Source organism: Tursiops truncatus, unplaced genomic scaffold, assembly GCF_011762595.2.
Source record: "Tursiops truncatus isolate mTurTru1 unplaced genomic scaffold, mTurTru1.mat.Y mat_scaffold_237_arrow_ctg1, whole genome shotgun sequence".
In the NCBI taxonomy this organism is placed as follows: domain Eukaryota; kingdom Metazoa; phylum Chordata; class Mammalia; order Artiodactyla; family Delphinidae; genus Tursiops; species Tursiops truncatus.
The window spans coordinates 30,771-43,359 of NW_022983247.1; positions in this window are offsets into that span (position 1 = coordinate 30,771).

Here is a 12,589-nt window from a genome sequence, read left to right on the forward strand (position 1 = left end):
ATATCTTATGATGTTTCTTTTTCTGTGTGACTTATTTCAGTTAGAATCATCATACCTGAATCCACTCATTGTGCTGCATAGGGCTGATGACATAGATTTCATTGCTGAGTGATATTGCTTTGTAAGTAAATACCACAACTTCTTTATCCATTTTTCACTTTCTGCGATGTTGAACTTGTACTGTAAACGAGGTTCTTGTAAACAGAGCCGTTCCAAACTTTGGGGTGGCTGTGTCTTTTTGATTTTAATTTCCCTAAGCTATAGGACCATAAGTGGAAGTGCCCTAGGCTCTGTTGCTTTGTTTTTTAGATGTTTCAGGAAACACCATACACTTCTCCCGAGTGTCTGTTGGCAATTTACATCCCGCCCATCAGCATAACAAGGCTCCCAGTTCTCCATGGCCTGTCCTGCCTTTCTTGATTTTACACTTTTTTCAGATGGCCCTTTTGACCGGGGGGGAAGTGAGACTTCATTGTAGTGCAGATTTCCTTTGCAAGCTTGCTTGGTTGGCCAAAAAGGGCGTATGCGTTTTTTCCTGAATATATTCAGGAAAAACGCATACGCCCTTTTTGGCCAAGTGCATCATTGTGGACGTTCTGCCTCTTTTCCTATGCTTTCAATGCAATTCCAGTCTACCTCCTGAAATCGGTTTCCTGCAATTCTGCCCCGCTTTCAAGTCCTCTTGGCAGCCTTACTTCAGTCATATTTTGGACGATAGCTGTCATTTATAACTCTGCAGGTTTGTGAATTACAGTGCCCCTGAGCTCCTTTCTTCAACTCGCTTTCTTGTGACATGGCCGCAACACACGCAGGATGGCTTCAGGCCCCTAATCTGGTTCCGGCACGGCACTGCTGAGCCTTTGGTTAATTCCTCTTCCTGGTGGGAAATGAGAGTTAAATTTGCCCGTCCAGACACCTCCAGCTAGCCTCTCATTGGTTCTCGCTATTCCTGTTCATCTTCCGCAGAAATTGCAAACTGGGCCAAACAGGAGGGTAAAGGGACTGACTCTCCAGTGGGGAGAGTGTTAGTAAAGCGTCTGGAATGTTGCACCCGAGTACCAGGGGAGGAAAACTGAGACATATTTTGACCACGTCTCCCGTTCAACATGGTTGATCATACTCTGGGTTCCACATGCATGTTTTAAGCTGAAGGAAGAATACCTTAAACCTGGGTAAGTTGAGACCCGTGGAATGGGTACCATGCAATATGACTTCAAAGGGTCTTCATTTGCTCACCGAACCTCTCCAATCCTATCACTGCTGCGTTTATGCCCCTGTACACATGCTTGATTCTCTTTCGGAGACATAGCAATCCATAGGTTTTAAGATACTTACTAGTCAGGTACATTCTTAGGCGTTTAATATGCGGTGTTGAGTCCATTTCGTTGAGCAAGGAGTAGCTCTTGTCTATTCCATATTTGGCTTAAGGAACTTTATCTGTGCTCATTTCAATCTCTGGTTTTATGCAGCACCCCAACTCACCTTTCCCCTTAAGCAAGCATAAGTTGGTTTTCTAAATTTGAGACCCTGTTCTGTTCTGTAATTCAGTTCCTGTGTAGCCAAGTTTACATTCCGTGTATTACTGATATCTTATTGATGTTTCTTTTTCTGTGTGACTTATTTCAGTTAGAATCATCATACCTGTATCCACTCATTATGCTGCTACGGGCCTGATGACATAGATTTCATTGCTGAGTGATATTGCATTTGTAAGTAAGTACCACAAGCTTCTTTATCCATTTTTCACTTTCTGCGATATTGAACTTGTACGGTAAACGAGGTTCTTGTAAACAGAGGCGTCCCAAACTTTGGGGTGGCTGTGTCTTTTTGATTTTAATTTCCCTAAGCTATAGGACCATAAGTGGAAGTGCCCTAGGCTCTGTTGCTTTGTTTTTTAGATGTTTCAGGAAACACCATACACTTCTCCCGAGTGTCTGTTGGCAATTTACATCCCGCCCATCAGCATAACAAGGCTCCCAGTTCTCCATGGCCTGTCCTGCCTTTCTGGATTTTACACTTTTTTCAGATGGCCCTTTTGACCGGGGGGAAGTGAGACTTCATTGTAGTGCAGATTTCCTTTGCAAGCTTGCTTGGTTGGCCAAAAAGGGCGTATGCGTTTTTTCCTGAATATATTCAGGAAAAAACGCATACGCCCTTTTTGGCCAAGTGCATCATTGTGGACGTTCTGCCTCTTTTCCTATGCTTTCAATGCAATTCCAGTCTACCTCCTGAAATCGGTTTCCTGCAATTCTGCCCCGCTTTCAAGTCCTCTTGGCAGCCTTACTTCAGTCTATTTTTGGACGATAGCTGTCATTTATAACTCTGCAGGTTTGTGAATTACAGTGCCCCTGAGCTCCTTTCCTCAACTCGCTTTCTTGTGAGCTGGCCGCAACACCGCAGGATGGCTTCAGGCCCTAATCTGGTTCCGGCACGGCACGCTGAGCCTTTGGTTAATTCCTCTTCCTGGTGGGAAATGAGAGTTAAATTTGCCCGTCCAGACACCTCCAGCTAGTCTCTCATTGGTTCTCGCTATTCCTGTTCATCTTCCGCAGAAATTGCAAACTGGGCCAAACAGGAGGTTAAAGGCACTGACTCTCCAAGTCGGGAGAGTGTTAGTAAAGCGTCTGGAATGTTGCACCCGAGTACCAGGGGAGGAAAACTGAGACATATTTGAACACGTCTCCCATTCACACGGTTGATCATACTCTGGGTTCCACATGCATGTTTTAGCTGAAGGAAGAATACCTTAAACCTGGAGAGTTGAGACCCGTGGAATGGGTACCATGCAATATGACTTCAAAGGGTCTTCATTTGCTCACCGAACCTCTCCAATCCTATCACTGCTGCGTTTATGCCCCTGTACACACGCTTGATTCTCTTTTCGAGACATAGCAATCCATAGGTTTTAAGATACTTACTAGTCAGGTACATTCTTAGGCGTTTAATATGGGGTGTTGAGTCCATTTCGTTGAGCAAGGAGTAGCTCTTGTCTATTCCATATTTGGCTTAAGGAACTTTATCTGTGCTCATTTCAATCTCTGGTTTTATGCAGCACCCCAACTCACCTTTACCCCTTAAGCAAGCATAAGTTGGTTTTCTAAATTTGAGACCCTGTTCTGTTCTGTAATTCAGTTCCTGTGTAGCCAAGTTTACATTCCGTGTATTACGTGATATCTTATGATGTTTCTTTTCTGTGTGACTTATTTCAGTTAGAATCATCATACCTGAATCCACTCATTGTGCTGCTAAGGGCCTGATGACATAGATTTCATTGCTGAGTGATATTGCTTTGTAAGTAAATACCACAACTTCTTTATCCATTTTTCACTTTCTGCGATGTTGAACTTGTACTGTAAACGAGGTTCTTGTAAACAGAGCCGTTCCAAACTTTGGGGTGGCTGTGTCTTTTTGATTTTAATTTCCCTAAGCTATAGGACCATAAGTGGAAGTGCCCTAGGCTCTGTTGCTTTGTTTTTTAGATGTTTCAGGAAACACCATACACTTCTCCAGAGTGTCTGTTGGCAATTTACATCCCGCCCATCAGCATAACAAGGCTCCCAGTTCTCCATGGCCTGTCCTGCCTTTCTGGATTTTACACTTTTTTCAGATGGCCCTTTTGACCGGGGGGGAAGTGAGACTTCATTGTAGTGCAGATTTCCTTTGCAAGCTTGCTTGGTTGGCCAAAAAGTGCGTATGCGTTTTTTCCTGAATATATTCAGGAAAAAACGCATACGCCCTTTTTGGCCAAGTGCATCATTGTCGAGTTTCTGACTCTCTTCATATGCTTTCAATGCAATTCCAGTCTACCTCCTGAAATCGGTTTCCTGCAATTCTGCCTTGCTTTCAATGCCTCTTCATAGCCTTACCTCAATATATTTTTAAAAATAGTTGGCCTTTATAACTCTGCAGGTTTTTGAATTGCAGTGGCCCTTAGCTCCATTTTTTAGCTCTTATTTTTGTGGTCTTGCCCCATAACCACAGGATTCCTTGAAGCCCTATTTTTCTTCTGGGGCACCTTGCTGTGCCTTTGGTTAATTCTTCTTACTGATGTGATATTAGAGTGACATGTGCCCATTGAAACCGCTACAGCTAGTTTCTCACTGGTTCCCCCTATTCCCATTCATCCTCTGCACTAACTGCAGACTGTGCGATACCAGAACTTAAAGGCATTGACTCCATGTGGGGATGTTGTTAGTAAAGCGGCTGGAATGTCGATCCGGAGCCCCAGGAGAGGAAAAATGAGGTGCGTTTTAGAAACCTTTCCCGATCATATGGTATACCAGTCGCTGGGTTTCCCAAGCATGGTTTAGCTGTAGGAAGATTCCCTTCAACCTGGAGTGTTGGGACCCTTGGAATGAGTAGCATGAAGTATTGCATTAAACTTTCGGCAGTTGCTCACCAAAGCTCACCAATCCTGTCAGCCCCAAGTGTCCAGCCTTATGTCTTATCCAGCTGTGGGTTTATATGTGGTCAATCCAGGTTGCATCACAGCCCCTGAGCGAATTTTGTAAGAATTTTTCTCTCTTTCATTGTTTCAGCGTTTTGTTTTTAAAATTTATTTCTATAATGGGGTTTAGCTCCTTTCACTGCTGTGTTTGTGCCGCTCTGCACACACTTGATTCCCTTATGGAGATATATCAATACATGGGTTTTAAGATTCTTATTCCTCAGATATATTTCTCTGCGGTGTATAGGGTGTGTTGAGGCCTGTTCATTGAGCAAGGTGTAGATCTTGTCTAATACCTATTTGGTTTATTGAACGGTATCTGTGCTAATTTCAAACTCTGGTTTTATGCATCACCCCACCTCTCCTTTCCCCTTAAGCTGACATAAGTGTGTTTTCTAAATGTGAGACACTGTTCTGTTCTGTAATTCATTTCTTGTGCAGCCATATTTACCCTCCCTCTATAAGTGATATCTTATGATATGTTTCTTTTTCTGTTTGACTTATTTCAAGTAGTATTATCGGACCTAAATCCACTCTTTATCCTTCTACTAGCCTTATTACATTGATTTCATGGTGAAGAGATATTCCATTGTACATAAGTACCACATCTTCTTTATCCATTGTTCTCTTTCCTGGGATATTTAAGGTGTACTGAAGTTGAGGTTCTTGTAAACAGAGTAGCCCTAAACTGTGGTGTGCTTGTGTCTTGTTGATTTTTAGACTTCCCTAGATATACTCCCATGATTGGAAGTGTCCTATGCTCTGTAGCTCTGTTTTTTAGATGATTTAGGAACCACCATACACTTCTCCAGAGTGGCTCTCGGCAGTTCACACACTGCCCATCAGCGTATAAAGGCTCCCTGTTCTCCATGGCCTGTCCTGCATTTCTGGTTTTTACAATTTTTTAGGATGGCCCTTTTGACCGGTGGGAAGTGAGACTTCTTTGTTGTGCACATTTGCATTGCTTGCTTGCTTCGTTGCCCATAAAGTGCGTATGCGTTTTTTCCTGGATATAATCAGGAAAAAACGCATACGCCCTTTTGGGCCAACTGCATCATTGTCGAAATTCTGCCGCTTTTCATGTGCGTTAAAGACGAGTCCAATCTATCTCTTGAAATCTGTTTCTTGCAATTCTGTCTTGCATTCAGATCCTCTTCTTTGCCTTACCTCAACATATTTTTGGACGTTAGTTTTCATTTATAACTCTGCAGGTTTGTGAATTGCAGTGACCCTGAGCTCCATTTTTTAAGTTGCTCTTTTGTGAGCTGGCCTCAAACCCGCAGGATTGCTTCAGGCCCTATTTTGGCTCCGGCGAGGCAGGCTGAGCCTTTCTTTAATTCTTATTCTTAATGGGAAATTAGAGTGATATGTGCCCGTCCAAACCCCTACAACTCTTCTCTCATTGGTTCCCCCTCTTCCCGTTCATCCTCCTCACAATTTGCAAAATGTGTGAAACAGAAGTTTAAATGTGCTGATTCTCCAAGTGGGGAGATTCTAAGTTAGCGTGGCTGGAATGGTGTACAGGAGCACCAGGAGAGGATAAATGAGGTGCATTTTAGACACATCTCCCGATCACATGGTGTACAGTCCTCTGGGTTTTCCATGCATGTTTTAGCTGTAGGAAGATCCCTTGAACCTGCAGATTTGGGACCCATTCAATGGGTACCAGGTAGTATTACTTTAAAGGGTGTGCATTTCCTCACCCAACCTCACATTTCTCTTAGCGCAAACAGTTTCCAGCCTTATGTCTCATCCTGCTGTGGGTCTAGATGTGTTCAATCCATGTTGCATCACCGTCCCTGAGGAAAAGTTGTAAGAGGTTTTCTCTGTCTCTCTGTCGTTTATTTTTTTCAATTTATTACTATATTGGTTACAGCTGATTTTCAAAGCTCTGTTTCTTGCTGCTGTACATCCACTTGATTCACGTACAGAGAGACATCAATAAATTCTTTTTCAGATTCTTACCAGTCGTATATATTCTTTTCCGGTGACTTGAGTGTGCTGAGTGCAGTTCTTTTAGCTACCGTGTAGGCCTTGTTGATTATCAGTTTGGTATTTGGAATGGTATCTTTGCTAATTTCAACCTCCTGGATGATGCCTCACCCCTCCCCACCTTTCCCGTTTAGCAGCCTTATGCGTGTTTTCTACATATTTGACTATGTTTTTGTTTGTAATTTATTTCATGTGTAGCCATTTTGGATTCCACCTTTAAGTGATATCTTATGATATGTGTCTTTTTCTTTTTGAATTCTGTCACTTAGAATGATCATACGTAACTCCTCCGGAGTTGTTACAACTGGCCATATTTCATTGATTTCCAGGCTGAATATATTCCACTCTACCTAAGTACCACATCTCTATCCATTTTTTCCCTCCAGAGACATTTAAGTTATATCCTAGTCGAGGATCTTTTAAACAGAGAGGGGGTAAACATTGGGGTGCCTGTGTCCTCTCGATTTTTGTTTTTCCCAAGATATACGCCCATGAGTGCAAGTGCCCTATGCTCTGTAGCTCATTTTTTAGATGCTTTAGTAAACACAATACACTTCTCCAGAATGGCCGTTGGCAATATACATTTCCACTATAAGTCTCACAGGGCTCCCTCTTCTCGTTGCCCTGTCCTGCATTTCTGTTGTTTACGCTTTATGAGGATGGCTCTTCTGACTGATGCGAAGTGATATCTTTTGTAGTATTGACTTCCAGTGCCCACCTGTTTGGTTGGCTAAAAAAGTGTATGCCCTTTTCTTGAATATATACAGAAAAGAACGCATACACCCTTTTTGGCCAACTGCAATGTTGGCAATGTTCAGCTCCTTTTCTTGTGCTTAATGGCGAGTCCTTTCTACCTCCTCAAATCCCTTTCCTGCCATTCTCCCTTGCTTACAAGTCCTTTTCTCTGACTTTCCTCAAGACATTTTTCAGTGATGGATATTTTCAACTCTGCAGTTTTGTGAATTTTACTGCCCCCTGAGTTCCATTGTTCAACTCTGTGTTTATGGGAACTGGCCACAAAGCAGCGGGATTTCCTCAAGCCCTATACTGTTTCCATGGGCAACCCTAGCCTTTGGTTCAATTCGGTCTTCCTGATTGGAAATTAGAGTGACATGTGCCTGTCTGAACACCTAGGACTTGTCTCTCATTGTTCCTCATCCTTCCGCTTCATCCTCTGGACAAATTCCAAACTGTACGCAACAGGATGTTGACAGTGCTGACATCTCCAAGTGGGGAGACTGTTAGTAAAGACGCTGGAGGGGTGAACCCGAGCACCAGGAGATGAGGAGATGAGATGCCTTTTCCAAACTCTTCCCGATCAGACGGTATACCATCCTCTGGGTGTGACAGACATGTTTTAGCAGTAGGAAGAGTCCCATTCATGTAAGGAGAACACCAGGGCTTTTTCAAAATCAGTGTCTCCCCGAAACCCAAACTGGGGAATTTTTTAAGCTACGGCTACACATATGTTCATTAAGGGCCTTGGGAAGTAGGCAGAGTCCAAACTTTAGATGATTGAAGTCTTCAGGGTCAGAAGCACTCACCACCAGCTTCCCTTAGGCTACACTTTAACTGTCATTGATAGATGATGTCAATAAAAATATCTATTCTTTTTCAGATTATTTCCCCTTATAGGTTATTGCAAAATGTTGAGTGTAGTTCCCTGTGCTATACAGTAGTTCCTTGTTGATGATCTATTTTATACATAGCAGTGTGTATGTGTTCATTCCAAACTGTTAATTTATCCCTCCTCCCACCTTTCCCCTTTGGTAATAATAAATTATAAGATTTTATACTTCTCAGAAATGGGGGAGCTGAAAGAGAGGTATCATTTTCAATGGAAAAGCATTTAAAACAAGATTGAAGGTTTAACCAAGATTATTAGCTGTACATCCTTGGAAAGAAATCACTTCGTTTCTCTAATATTGACCTGACAAATAAGACAAACCTTTTCACTGAACTTGCTTATAAAAGTGATGGAAATATCAAATGGAAGTGTTAAAAACATCTTATTTTACCCGAGCCTTATACACTGTTCTATGTTAACTACAGTTTGGCTCACACATCTGTTCATTGAGGTTACAATAGTCTCAATTTCTGTTACTGATCCTCCAGAGTGGACCCCAACAAGTGTCCCCCTGCCCAGTGTCATTGGGGCCAACAGATCGAGACTGAGTTTGGTTCACAAGCAAAGGAAACTTTATATTTTGATCAGAGAATGGAGAGGTGAGAGCATGCACTACCCCGTGGGCTGTGGGCTGGGCTGCTGTGTAGAGATCCTGTCAGAGTCAGTGGGAGGGAGGGAGGCGGCGGAGCTCTCGAGGGCCGGGTTGGCTGTAGCTCAGGCTCTATATCGTGGAGTCTGCACTGGGCCCCAGGAGCTGAGGTGTCGACCCAGCCATTCTGCACTAGGAAATCTGGTCTGAAGTGCCGGGTGTGGAACCTCTGCATGCGGGACCCTAGGAGCACGTGAAATTAGACAAAGCACAAAGGATAAAAAAGGTTAGACTTGACTTTATTGCCCAGATTCTATTTTTATCTCCCAGGGATTTTTAATGGGCTTTGCTGGGGACAAACCCCTCCTCTGCCTTTTGTCCCGTTCCTCATTCTTGGAGTGCTGAGGGTGCAGACCCTTCTTCTGTAACTGCTGAGTGCTGAGTTGGGAGCCCTCATACCCTGGGCGAGGGTCAGAGCTTCTCCCCAGCAGCCTCCCGGTGACGTTGATTGTCCCCAGGACCCCTGCCTCCCTGCTCGTCCACCTGAGCACCAGCATTGGAAGTGTTATAGATTCTAATGACCTTTAAGGGTCCAGGAAAGAGATGTGCAGAGACGCTGTGGGGGCCGGTTTCACCCCGCCCCACATTTGTTCGGCCACCTTAGGCTGACCGTCTCTGCCAGCCTAGATGCTCTGACCAGTAGTCTGCGCTTCTTCAGTTAGGCCCCTGAATTAACGTACAAACAGCACCAGGTGTCAGAGCCCTGCCCGCTCAACTCCCCAGACAGTCCAGGGTCAGTGGTGATAAGGACCATGATGGCTACTGAGTCAACAGCCTTTTGAAGTAAACAGGAGTCCAGCCGGTCTTATTGGCCACCATCATCACGGTGTCTGTAGGCCTTTTCTATGGTGACAGTGTGGTATACTGTTCCCCCGCCAAGATTATTAGCTCCCCTCTGGGTGCAGTAAGTCCTGCAAGCAGTAGTCTACTCTTTTGGGACACACTCTTGTTGTTTTATGAGAGAAACTCCAGGTCAAGTGATGTTCACACGAGTCGTCATGGTGCCCTGTTGCCCCCGGTTATCTCTCTGGATGTTGGAGTTGGGCGGGCCTCCTCACTCGAGGTCGGTGTGCCCACGGAGCGAACCCTGCAACTTCAGGGCATGGTTGGTGGTTAGGATCACCACGTGGGGTCCTTTTCCCTTAGGAGGGAGGTGGCCTTTTGGGCTGCTGATTTCCAGGTTTTTAGATACCGCCAGTATCTTGGCCAGATGTGGCAGTGGGCCAAGCCCCTTAGTGACCGTAGTTTATCCTACCTGGATGGCATTCTTGCATTGTTCCATTTCAAGTGGTCCCAGTTTTTGCACTATTCTCCAATGGCGATTCACCTTTCACCGGGAATGTAAAGGTCAAAGGGTTTAGCTAAATTAGGGAGTTCCAGGGCAAGGGTCTGAATTGACTGCTCTTTCCATTCTTGAAAGGCCACTTCTGGATTCTATTCAAAGGATCATCATCTTTTCCTTTCAGTGTTTCATATTGGCCCAGCTAGTAGACTGTAGTTAGGGATCCAGAAGCAGCAAACCCTGGCCTCCCCAGGAACCCCTAAGCTGTCTTCTAGTTTTAGAAAGGGGTAAGGCTGAAATGGTTTCTTCCCTTTCCTGGGATGGGCTTCTCTGACCTTCTGTGAGAATGAAGCCCAGGCAGGTCACCGCAGTCTGTGATATTTGAGCTTTTTCTTGGACAACTTCTATCCTTTATTGGCTTGGTAGTTCAGAGGCCTCCTTAGTAGGGCTGGTGATCAGAATGTCGTCTGCATATTGAAGGAGGGTTTCCTTTTCCAGAGGTAGAACTTTTAGGTCTTTAGCTAAGCTTTCCCCAAAGATGGTGTGGGAATTTTTGCAACCTTTGGGCCAGACGGCCCGGAAGTATTGTTTTAGTTGTATGTTGAGTCCTGCCACTCACAAGCCAAAATTTCTTGTGACTCTGGGACTAATGGAATACAAAAGAAGGCATCATTGAAGACTAATACAGAATACCATGTCCTGGTGGTTGGTAGAATGACCAGCAGGGTGTAGGAATTAGGAGCAACTGGAGGTATATCCTCGGTGGCTTCACTGACTGTCCTGACATCCTTTACCAGGTCCCCAGCAGCCCATGGGGCTCTCGTGGTCAGACCAATCCCAGAATATGGAGCTCACCTGGGCAGGTACCCCACCCCCCACCCCGCCCACGGGGCTCTCGTGGGCAGGCCCCTCCCAGGATACAGAGCTACCCTTGCAGGTACCGTGGCAGGGCTGGGCACACAGGAAACCGTGCACATAGCCCTCATTGCAGAGCACCCCCAGCTCACCTGTCGCTCAGAGCTGACACAGAGCACCTCAGAGCAGGACTTGAACTAACAAACAGCAGCTGCGACAGGTCTGTGACCCTGGGCATCACTCCGTGAGGCCTCCCTCCACCTGGTCTTCCAGAGACTTCCACTGCACCCGGGGCACCAGGCCTCTGTCTCCAACCACCACCCACCCCTCCTCTCCCTGACTCCTGGGTTCCTCTCATTAGGAGAGGGTTTTCTTGAAGTTGTCTCCCACTCATGGGCCAGATAAAATGATTAGAAAACCAAGCCAAAGCTGCAGCCCCTTGTCTATCCTGACTCTCAGGAGCCCACACCTGTTCCTTGGACCTGGCCGTTTCAGCAAGTTCCATTTTCTGCAACTGTGAGCCCCTGAGGGGTGATGATTGGCTGACCTGGGCAGCCTTACCGTGCCGGCCAGCCCTCCCCAGGTGTGCCTGGGTTGAGATCAATATAAATACCACTCCAGGCAGCAAGAGCCCCTGCAGCCGTGCCTGACGCCATTTTCTCTGCCCTGTCAGCAGTCTCGGGCTGGGCTGGTGGGAGGGAGTGAGAGGCCACGGCTTTGTGGGTGGCCCAGTGTGAGTGGGGCTCTGCTGGACTTTCTGCAGCAGTTGCCAGGCTGCCACCTGCTAAAGAAGAGGATGTGTCAACCCATACCTGCTGCTGGAATTTCTCCCTGGGCAGAGGTGAGGAAGGAAAAAAGCAGTGGGGGCAGGGACAGGACGGGTATCTCAGGCAGGGAAATGGAAATCTTCCAGAAGAGCACCCAGGGCCAGGACCATCCTGGCTGGCCTGCAGGCACCAAGTCGGCCGGCATGCTGTCACTCGTGTGGCTCTATGGCCCTTCCTCTAGGCTTTCAAGTCCTTGTATATATTCAGGTGTTTTACCTGGGACGGGTGGGAATAGTTCAGCAGCAACTGGCCTGGGGCTCAGCTCACGTTTACTCACAGATGCCTCGGCACGGTGCCCCAGCTTTGCAATGAGGGACGCTTGTTGCGTGGGGGCTGCTGGCTGAATGGGAGACGATTCCCCACCACTGACCAACTTCAGAATTGTTTACAACTGGAGCAAGTGCCCTGATACGGTTTTCCTCTGTGTAACTGGTGGGTTCTGTGTTTTTTTTTCTCTTTTTCGTTTTTGGTTCAAGGTAGATTTTATTCCTCTTTTTGTATTTACAGATATAAGCATGGAAATAATTTATTCATATAAATACATGTATGTGCAGGGAATAATTGTTTTTCTGTTTTATTTTTTAAATTTTATTTCTTTTTAATTTTGAATTTTATTTTATATTTTTATACAGCAGGTTCTTATTGGTTATCTATTTTATACATATAAATGTATACATGCCAATCCCAGTCTCTCAACTCCTCCCACCACCACCCCCCCAACAGCTTTCCCCCCTTGTTGTCCATACGTTTGTTGTCTACATCTGTTGCTCTATTTATGCCTTGCAAAATGGTTAATCTGTACAGTTTTTCTAGGTTCCACATATATGCATGAATATACAAGATTTGTTTTTCTCTTTCTGACTTACTTCACTCTGTATGACAGTCTCTAGATCCATCGACGTCTCTACAA